Raw genomic sequence first — 12,500 nt, 5'->3', positions numbered from 1 at the left:
CTATTATAATTCATCTACATGTCATTTGTCAAATAAAACTCATCTCTTATCTTTACTTGAAAGCATATTCTTTAAATTTATACTTGCGTAATTGGATGAAATGTTTTGCAAACGTTTTATATATACCTTAGCCTTGAATCAAAATCCTAAAATTTTTAACTATAGTTTATTGTCGACAATACCAAATCTAGTAGCACCCCTTTTTCATTCTAATTGGGGAAAGATTGCTACAAAGCCCCATTAGCAAAAACCTACTGTTTTTGTGTCCAATATTTCACTCACATTCTGATTCTTTCTACCTCTATAACATGTTTATTCCTGGTATTACTTTTATTCATATAATTGTCAATGACCTTCATTCATGATATTGTCTTTGCATTTTTTTTTTCTTAGGCTTGTCTTAAATCTTTCTCATGTATAGTAATGCATAGTTCATGTTGATTTTGGAGTAATCCATTTTCTGTTATTTTTCTTAGCACTACAAATTATGAATAATATAATTTAAAGAAATTTAGTCTATTCCTTCCCAAAAAAAATAAACGGCTTTGTTTTTAGAAAGTTTCATAGCACTACGATTAAAATTGTGGCCATGAAGGTGTTCACTAAGAAAAGCACGAACAAAAACACAAACACGCAACCATACTAACACAAAAGAAAAAAAAAAAACATTTTATATAGTTCATGTAAACTATTCCATCAACATTTGGTTCAGGGAATTCTTCTAATCCTCTTGTAATTACCTCCACAAACGAAATTGGAAATAGGTTATTTTGTACCACCTGTTTTTGTGTTTGTGTGTTAGTATGGTTGAGTGTTTGTGTTTGTTTTTGTGTGTGCTTTTCTTAGTGAACACCTTCCTGGCCACAATTTTAATCGTAGTGCTATGAAACTTGCAGGGATTGGTTATGTAAATAACTGGAAATGATTACAGTTTGCCACATCAAGGATAAAGGCCAAGGTCACGGTCAAGCAAAATGTCCAATTCACGTAATCAGCCATAAGTTTGGACATATTTGTCACTTGGTTCATATTTGTATGCATGGAAATCCACACATATTCATACATGTTAAGGTTGAAGGTCAAGGTCAAGTCCATGGTTAAGGTCAAGCTAAAGAACAAGTTCTGGTAATCAACCATACGGAAATACTTTTAATCGTAAAGTATTAAAACTTTCAGGGATCTTAAAGTTATATAAGAAACTGGAAATGATTTAATTTTGGAAGGTCAAAGGTCAAGGTCGCGAACGAGTAAAACGTTCATATCACGTAATCAGCCATATGTTTTGACATTCTTGTCACAGAGACTTCAAATCTAGATCATATTTGAGTGTATGAAAATCCACGCCAATTAATACATATTAAGGTCAAAGCTCAAGGTGAAGGTAGAGCAAAAGGTTAAGAAATAAGCTGCTCTGTGGGAGTTATGCTCTCTACGGAGTGCCCCTCTAGTTCAATATTTTTTCTTCATCTGTCACATTACTTATTATCACGATTAAGTTAATCTCTATTTGCCACTAAGACAAGTGTTAGGCTTTTAAATCCCTGAACTATCATATTTATTGTTAAGTTTTGTTTAGATACTGATTTAAGGCATTGCTTGAATCAGACCCAGGAAGCAGGGTTTGAAAAAAAAAAATTGATTTTTTTTTATTTTCTTATTTTTTTTTTAAATCTATTCATTTTTTTCAAATCAGATTGTTTTTATTTGAATATATTTTCTTCTTGATTTATTTTTTTTTTAAATCCTAACTATTTGCTGCTGCTGATTATTTGTTTCAGTCTTATGGGGGGTATTTTCTGGTATTCAGCTTGAACTATGTTAAATGAAACCGTAGTTTGATTTACATTATTCACGATGAGTTTTTCTCTTTAAAAGCCATAATTCGGACTAATGATTTAATCGGAGCGGAAAAGTTATAGTAACTAGCATATAAACACAAAAATAACCGAAACTGCAATTAAACAAAGATATGAATATACAGAACTTTTATTTTAACACGAAGTAGACAGTAAAAAATGAAAATAAAAGCATCTTTAGGACTTCTCCATATGCGTACTGTACTAACATTTTTTTTCTTATTTCCTATTATCGCTGTTAAAACACATCAAGACCATTATAATTTGTATACTTGCATAAAAACTTAAATTCTTAAGAGAAGAAAGTTTACCAGAAATGTTATAGCCATTACTTAGGATATTGTACATTCGCTGCAATACTTGTAATCTGTAACTAGTTTTGGAAGTTTTCCTTTTTTCCAAGGTAATTGCTGACAGTATATTTCATTTTAATTCAAATAATTGTTTTATTTCTCGAATTTAAATAGATTTACATCAAAACAACACTGCTAAAAAGCATCCCTATATATATATATATATATATATATATATATATATATATATATATATATATATATATATATATATATATATATATATATATATATATATATATATATACATATATATATGTAAATATATATATATATATATATATATATATATATATATATATATATATATATATATATATATATATATATATATATATATATATATATATATATATATGTATATATATATATATATATATATATATATATATACATATATATATATATATATATATATATATATATATATATATATACATATATATATATATATATATATATATATATATATATATATATATATATATATGTATGTATATATATATATACATATATATATATATATATATTTATATATATATATATATATATATATATATATATATATATATACATATATATATATATATATATATATATATATATATATATATATATATATATATATATATATGTATGTATATATATGTATATATATACCTACATATATATACATATAACTATACATATATATATATATATATATATATATATATATATATATATATATATATATATATATATATATATATATATATATATATATAACTATATATATGAATATATATATAACTATATATATATATATATATATATATATATATATATATATATATATGTAATGTATATATATATATATATATATATATATATATATATATATATATATATATATATATATATATATATATATATATATATACATATACATATGTACTGTAAATATATATATATATATATAATATATATATATATATATATATATATATATATATATATATATATATATATATATATATATATATATATATATATATAGGTGTGTGTATGTGATAAATGTTGCATATTTAGACGTGTTTTTTTTCATATTCAAATAAGTCATAGATTTTAGCAAGTTTGCGTCTGGAATTTCTTATCGACCTCTGGATCAGAGTTCAGATATACGCGATATAAGGCATATTTGAAAGTCAGTTATTTCTGGCTATAAACAAACAGCCAATACCCTCTATTAGCATTATTAAAATATTTTTCTATCATTGGTCAACTACATCCCTAGAATATTGGGAACAGTAGTTTTTATTGATATTTTTCTTATTTCGTTACTAATACTGTATTTAATCTTTCATACTTGCAAGGCTATTTTATGTGTCAATGTTTTATTATGTAAATATCTTATACCTCATATAACGAAATGAAGAATCTATTAGTTACCAATACTTTTATTTTGTCCTACATGATAATTGAATCGCCTGTTATGGACGGCCGCAAAAACCTAACTACCAACAATATACAGAGATATACCTGAAATAACATAACAGCGACGGTTATTTTCATAAACCAAAACATTTAGAAATAATGTATATGGTAATTCCATATGCTTGTTGTTGCTAAAGGTACATGATTCATCACACTTACAATGACCAACTCTTTTGCTAAGTTTTATAAACTGGTAGCCACGCGAGCTCAAGAGCCACGTTACATTACGTTATGTTAACGCTCATTGCTAAAGTAAAACATACACGCAGTTTGTTATTCATTCTTTAACAGAACGTTAGATGAGAATTTGATAAAGATGAATGTCCAAGCGGATCTAAATGCTTTAGGAATATATAATGGTCTTGATATATTACGATATGTTCAGATAAAATGAAAGCAATATCAAGTAAAATTTCAATGCATTACTGAAAAATATTCCCATGATATCAACATTAACTGATAGCAATGTGGAATGTGAAATCGATCAATAAAAGGTAAAAAATCAAAATCTTTACTCTGTGGAAGTGAATTACCATATGAGTCAGTAACGCAAATGTCCTATTCTGTTGATGAATATTTTTTTCTATTTAATTTGATTGTTAATTAATATGATTTTGGAAAAATCAAATTATTTCTGGAGCGAAATAAATCAAAGGAATTGGGTATATCCTATACCACCACAAAGATTTAGCATTATCTTAGTAATCTAAACACTAATTTTAATGCGCAGGTAAAAAAAGAAAGAGAGAAAAAAATCACTCGAATTAAAATACTTTTCTTGCATTTCATGACATTCCTTCAAAACAGAAAAATTTTTAGAGCTTTCCCTTCGAACAAGTTGCCAGTTGCAAAATATACCGAGGAATGGAGAATGAAGTGGCACGACGGATATTTGCACATTTTAAATCATTGTGGAAAACCTTGTTCTTCGAATAGCCAGTATACCTGGTGATGAATAATTTCTTATGATATGAGCTGGTTAATTGGATTATAGTTAGTTTTTTAATTCAACACATATTTCCTCAAATACTGCTTTCAAGCTATAGACAGTGGGAGCGAAGCGGTTCATTTAAAAAAGATAAAAATTCAACTTTCGGGGATTAGCCTATGTCTGGAATTTCTCGATTATAACCACTTCCTTTTTAACTCAGGGATATCCAGTGGAGAGAGAGAGAGAGAGAGAGAGAGAGAGAGAGAGAGAGAGAGAGAGAGAGAGAGAGAGAGAGATAGCTAATAAGTAAATTAGATATTCATAAATCTTAATTGTATAAAACATTATGCTTAAAATGATATATGCTCCTTGGGAATAAATGGCGAATGTCTATCCCCTGGAGATATCTCTTATTTTGATAGTGCTCTTTGGCACTTTCTCACATGAAAAGTTAAAGTATTCATAAACTAAATTTACAATTCAATATTTTGAAGCTATATGTTATTAAAAAAAACGGAAAAATCAAAGTGCTTTAAATTTCAGAGATCATTGGATTATAAATGTGATAATGACAGATTTAGTGCTCATATACACACGTTTGGACAAGTAAAATCACAGACACTAACCCCATCGCAGGTCAGTCAGCCAAGGCCTCTTTGTTGTTAGGGTCATGCTGACCTCATATAAAAAATAAATTATAAACCTGAGTCAATCAGTAATCACTTGACAAAGACATAGGTTTATCGAAACAGTGCTGTACCGAACAGAATTAATGAACATGAAAAAGATGAGATACTTTTTTTACCCAAAGGCTTACACTTGAGAATCTAAAGAAGCTGAGAAATTGCGAGGACATATGTGGGCAACGCATCAGGGCCACTGAGGCAGTGGCCTTCAGAATATTATATATATATATATATATATATATATATATATATATATATATATATATATATATATATATATATATATATATATATATATATATATATATATAATTATATATATATATATATATATATATATATATATATATATATATATATATATATATAAAGAGAGAGAGAGAGAGAGAGAGAGAGAGAGAGAGAGAGAGAGAGAGAGAGAGAGAGAGAGAGAGAGAGAGAGAGAAATTTCACTGGTAAAGTATATGGACAAGTCTTACAGTAAGTTATAGTAAACTCATCTCTAAATGACCACACCAATTCACAGTCATTATTTCTTATTTTCCTTCAAACTCGCTTAGAAGATACATCTTATTAACCTGATATATTCAGCTTCATGTTTGAATGACATGCCATCGCCTTTCACTGGATAAGGTAGACTTTGATAACTGAAACTGCTTCAATGATTAATGAAATAGGTGTATTAATACAGTTTTCATTTCTGTAACGTCTCTTTGAGCATTGCAGCTTCATGTAACGAGGTTTTGTAAACTGGAGTTGGTTTTCCGATATTGTTACCTTCTTAAGAAATTGTGAAATCCTTTTTTGCTTCGAGGTTTATCTTAGATTGTTCTTTTTCTTGTTTTCCACCTACATTACCTCCCACAATTTCCTTGTTTATTTAGTTCTTTCTTAAAAAAATGACGTTTAATCATATTTTCACTCAGCTCCACACTCCACAATTTCCCTTCTGTCTCACCATGTAATGGATTTTTAAATCGAACAGTATTAACCACTCGTCCTTTTAGTTTTCTGTCTTATGTTGGGAATATAATGATCATTAAATAATCCCTTGTCTACTTAAACAATATAACATAATACTTTATTTTTATACATCACACCTATTTCTTTCGTATTACGTCAAATATACTTCTCCTATTTCGAAGTATTATTCCTGTTTCAACTTGACTTTCCTTCTTTGCAAAATATACTTCATCAGTATTTTTTGGTTATTAATATTAGTTTTCATCTCACGGAATTTTTTTTCTAAGAATTAATGTTAAAGAAACTATTGTTATTATTGTTGTTATTTGCTAAGCTGAAACCCTAGTTAGAAAAATAGGATGCTATAAACCCAGAGACTCCAACAGTGAGAATAGCCCAGTGAGGAAAGTAAACAAGGAAATGAGAAAAGTAATTAACAATTAAAATAAAAATATTTCAAGAACAGTAACAGCTAAAAAATAAATATTTCATATATAAAATATAAGAACTTTAAAAAAATCAGAGGAAGAGAAATAAGGTAGCATAGTTTACTAGAGTGTACCTTTAAGCAAGAGAGCTCTACCCCAAGACACTGGATGGCTATGGTAGAAGAAATGGTTCTATCCAAGACTAGAGAACAATGTTTTGATTTATGAGTGTCCTTCTAAAAAACCTGCTTACCATAGCTGAATAGTTTCCTCTACCTTGACCAAGAGGAAAGTATCCAATGAAAAATTGCAGTGCAGTAGTTAATCCCTTGAAAGAAGAAGAATTGTTTGGTAATCTCAGTGTTGTCAGGTGTATGAGGAAAGAGGAGAATGTGTAAAGAATAGGCCAGACTATTCGGTGTATGTGTAGTCAAAGGGATAATGAACTTTAACTAGTGAGAAGGATCCTATTTAGTACAATCTGGCCAGTTAATGGACTGTGTTATGCAGAGGTGTTTGTTACAGAGTTGTTAATTAGATCAGGGAAATCTCCTTTCTCCTTTTGACCTCCTTTGTGCCCACGTAGTTCCATGTTCAACTCCTGATTAATGAGAGAGAGAGAGAGAGAGAGAGAGAGAGAGAGAGAGAGAGAGAGAGAGAGAGAGAGAGAGAGAGAGAGAGCAATACAAATCTTTTCTATTGTTACATCATTGTCAAATTGAAAATAAAAGATTTACTAATACTACTCTATACATTTGGTGCCTTTTAAAACTTCACCACAATCAGTATACAATTAAGCTCTCTCTTTACTTTCTTCTTTATTTGTTTTTAACTGCTGCAATGTTTCCATTCCACTTATAGCAAAGTTTTATTTTATTTATGGACTATTTCCTGTATTTGCGTTGTGAACATAGTTTTCTTATTATTCTTCCTACTTTGAATAATAAAAGTAGTTATTGTATGTTAGGTAGCCTTCTAGTTAATAGAGTAAAACTAAATACTATTGAAGACGACAATTCTTTTACAATCTGTTTTCATAATTAAAAAGGATAATAAAACGAATCTGACATAATATAAAAATCAGATTCTGTAACTTCTAATTTTGATTACATATTGAAGGAAATTTTAGTACGTAATGTCAGTATTTCATGTAGAGGCTAATGGTATATTATAACAGATACAAAATAGTAGTCAAGAGCTGATTTCGGTCTTTTTTTCCTTACTTATAAACCCAAGGCCATTTTATTGGCGTTGCATAAACCAATGTCTCTTGAAAATATGTCTTCTTCTCAGAGCGAAAGATTTGTTAAAGGGATGTTTATTAGATAAGGGTGCTCTTCTTTCTCACCCAAATCTCTGTGTCTACGCAGTTGCATCTTATATATTATAACCCATCTTAATATATTTATTCTATTAACGAACGCACGCGCTTGCGTGCGAGTGTGTGTGTGTGTGTGTGTGTGTGTGCGTCTGTGTAAAAAGTACAGTTTTATTTTCTGTTATCCTCGGGGAATCTCATTCTAAATTATTCAGAACGTACCTAAAAGAAGTTCTGAGAATTTTAATTGGAAAAATGTAGGAATTACATTAATTGGGACTACCTTAACAATTTAAGATTACAGATTTTTAATTGAATCATGGCAGTTAATGCAAAAAAAAAAAAAAATAGACAATGTGAATGAAGAAAGTAAAAAATGTGTTACTGAAAAGGAATATAAGTATAATTTAGATAACGTTCAAGGAAAATGAAGAGAGATAAAAAATGAATGTTATGGAGGAACCTCTAGTGATTGTTAATGAATATACAGACAGACAGTAAAAGTTTCCCCAGGTCATGAAACCAGTACAGGACAATTACTCCCCGCGGGCAACTACCCCCTAGGACAATTACCCCCTAGGACAGTTACCCCCATAGGACAATTACCCTATAATAGTTCGTTTGTTAAATGAGCCTTTACTCCTTAGCTATATCATATAATAGTTAAAGATTTAAAAAAAAAAATGAAAAACAAATAGATATCTTTATCTTTTACTTTCAGTTCTTTTCTTAAACAAGTTCAGTATCCTTTTTGGTTCCTTATAGAAATATTGTCTTACTCCAGACTATTATAATTCAAAAACTTTTTGGTATATTTTACAGAAATTACTTCCCAAGAGATATATGAAATTCCATAAAGGTGAAAGAGGATGAGAAAAGCTAGTGTGCTAAGGATACCTATATGTTAAGTAAAAGTATTTGGCTGATAGTGTTGTCTTATGAGTGTAATGAACGTAGATATAAACGAAACTTCAAAACTAGGCAAAGTGGATAGCCAAACATATTTAGTTGTTGGTCGAATGCATGAGCACACTCATGGCCTAGATGCTGTAAAAATTGAAACTGCTCGAACTCTGCAAAATATGAAAATGAAAGCAGTCAGTGCATATGAGAACACTTGTTGACCAAGAGTTTTTTTTTTTTCTTTTTTTTTCATGACTCAGGAACATTTGACTATAGAATACTGATTTGGGCATGACTCAGGAACATTTGACTACAGAATACTGATCTTTGGTACCAATAAAAACTGGAAATATCTAGGGAAAGCGTCACATGGGTTTTTAGATGGTACGTTTAAAACTGTGCCTAGGAATTTCTGGCAACTTTATACAGTTCATGCACTTATTATTGGCCATACAGTATCATTGGTATCATTTTAACCGACAAAAGCCAAGCAGCATACACTGCCATGGTTGAACAATTAAAAAGACTAGCTTTTAATCATCGAAATAAATATTTCAATTTCTTTGTTTTCTATTAAACTTCTTTTAAAAGATGATTGTCTAGGAGGGTAATTGTCCTAAGGGGGTAATTGTCCTAGGGGGTAATTGTCCTAGGGGGTAGCTGTCCTCGGGGTGTAATAGTCCTAGAGCTCATGAGACCGTAATAAAAAGAAGGGTAAGCATAGGATCGAATGTTTTTTGTAAATAAAATAACACTTTCTCAAAAAAGGGAAAATCTAATCAGATGATCCTATCGGTATTAACATATACATAAGAAAATTGGAGCCTTATTGAGAAGTTTAGCATAAACTACTTACAACTCAAAGACGTATAGAAAGAATAATGATAAGATTAACACAAAGCGATAGGAAAATAGCAACATGGATACGAGACAACGACATGTAATAAACCGGAATAGACTAGGGCAGGAAATATGGGGAAAATGATAGATAATAGAAGGACAAGAATAATTACAAAAAAAATGTCTTCAGAGATTGTAAACGATGGAAGCGAAGAAAAAGAAAATAACGGATTGACGAGCTATGAATATCTGCGGTAATATAGACATAAAAAGGACCATAAACAAACGCGAGTAAAAGGACATGTCTGAGGCTTTTGAGCGGCTGCTGCTGCTGGTGATGAGGATGATGATTACATACACACAGAGACATTCCCACACACACACACACACACACACACACACACACACACATATATATATATATATATATATATATATATATATATATATATATATATATATATATATATATATATATATATATATATATATATATATATATTCGTGTACTCTTACTCTTACCCACATTTGTTCTCAACTTCCTTCTCTCGCACGCCCTTCCAAATTCTGTCACTAATCGACCAAGCGTCTCTTCCGCGTCTGCCACCAGTACAGTATCCTCTGCAAACAGCAATTGATTTACCTCACATTCATGGTCATTCTCGTGTACCAGCTTCAATCCTCGTCCAAGCACTCGAGCATTCACCTCTCTCACTACTCCATCAACATACAAGTTAAACAACTATGGCGACATCACACATCCCATTCTCAGCCCGAATCTCATCGGACACCAATCGCTCACTTCATTTCCTATCCTAACACATGCTTTATTACCTTTGTAGAAACTTTTCACTGCTTGCAATAATCTTCCACTAACTCCATATAATCTCATCATATTCCACATTGCTTCATTATTAACTGTATCATACGCTTTCTCCAGATCCCTAAACCCAACATACACCTCCTTAAGTTTTTCTAAATATTTCTCGCATATCTGCCTAACTGTTAAAATCTGTTTCATACAACCCCTATCTCTTCTAAAAAGATACTTCTCAGATTACATTCCGTGTTTTATCCTTAATCCTATTAATCAGTACTCTACCATACACTTTTCCAACTACACAAAAGAAAAGAATACCCCTTGAATTACAACACTCATGCAAATCTCCCCTACCCTTATATAGTGGTAAAATACATGCAAAAACCCAATTTACTGGTACCACTGACAACACAAAACACATATTAAACAATCTCACCAACCATTTAAGTACAGTCACACACCCTTCCTTCAACATCTCAGCTCTCACACCATCCATACCAGATGCTTTTCCTACTTTCGTTTCATCTAGTGCTCTCCTCTATTCCTTTCTTATAATCTTTCTCTCATTCTCATCTCCCATCACCGGCACCTCAAAATATGGAACAGCAATTATATCTAAATCCCTATTGACATCAACATTCACCAAACTTTCAAAATATTCGGCCCACTTTTTCCTTGAATACTCTCCTTTTAACAACCTTAAATTCCCATCTTTCACTGTCTCATCAATTTTTGAAACAGTCTTCCTTACTCTCTTCACTTCTTTGCAGAATTTCTTCTTATTCTCTTCATATGAATAACCCTATCCCTGACCCCACTTCAGGTCAGCTGCCATCTTTGTGTCACTTACATTGTGCTTTAATGCCAAACTTTTCTCCCTATATCTTTCATACTTCTCTATACTATTACTCTGCAGCCATTTTTCAAAAGCCCCCTTTTTCTCTTCCACTTTTACCCTCACTCTTTCATTCCACCATTCCCTGCCCTTCCTCATGCTGCCTCCAACAAAATTCTTGCCACACATATCACTTGTAATCCCCACAAAAGTTTCTGTTACTAACACCCACTCCACCTCTAAATTATGAGTTTCTCTTACATTCTCTTCATCATATGCCATTTACAACCTTTCTTAATAGCTACTTTTTTTAAACCTGGTTTTATTTGATCTTCAACCTACTCTATTCCCCCCACTCTTTTGCTACAAGTAGTTTTCATTCCACCAAGAAATGATGAGACATATCGTTTGCCATACTAAGTGCACGTCTTCCAATCTTCCAAACATTCTTTTGGTTATCAACACATAATCCATTAATGCCCTTCCCACCACTCTTTCATTTGCCATTTTTATCCATGTATACTTGATTATCTTTCTTTTGGGAAAAGAGATAACTCATCACCATCTCTTGCTCAACATACATATCTACCAGTCTCTCACCAATCTCATTTTCACCTGGTACTTCATATTTCCCAATGACACCTATATCTCCAGCGCACAATCTAGCATTTAAGTCACCTTTAACAACTACATAATTCCTTCTACCTAATCCTTCTACACACCTAATTGACTCATTCCAGATCTAAAATATGCTCTTCTTCACTTCTCTCACAACCGGGCCCAAACGCACTGACAAAAGCCCAACATTCCCTACCCAACCTAACCCTTACCAACATTAACCTAGATGATATCTCCTTCCATTCCACTACTTTACTTATCATCCATTCACTCAGTAATAAAACCACACCTTTTGCTTTTCCCCTTTCAATCCCAGAAATTCTACCAAACATTTCACCAAACATCACTTCACCTTTCCCTTTTTTCTTTGTCTCACACAAAGACAATATATCCAACCTTCTATTCATAAACATAGTTGCACTCTCACATCTTTTACTCTCTATTGTACTACATCCTCGCACATTCAAACACCC

The sequence above is a fragment of the Palaemon carinicauda genome, chromosome 4 (genome assembly GCF_036898095.1).
Source record: "Palaemon carinicauda isolate YSFRI2023 chromosome 4, ASM3689809v2, whole genome shotgun sequence".
Taxonomy (NCBI): domain Eukaryota; kingdom Metazoa; phylum Arthropoda; class Malacostraca; order Decapoda; family Palaemonidae; genus Palaemon; species Palaemon carinicauda.
The sequence above is the reverse complement of the archived record's forward strand: the minus strand, read 5'-3'. Positions refer to the sequence as shown.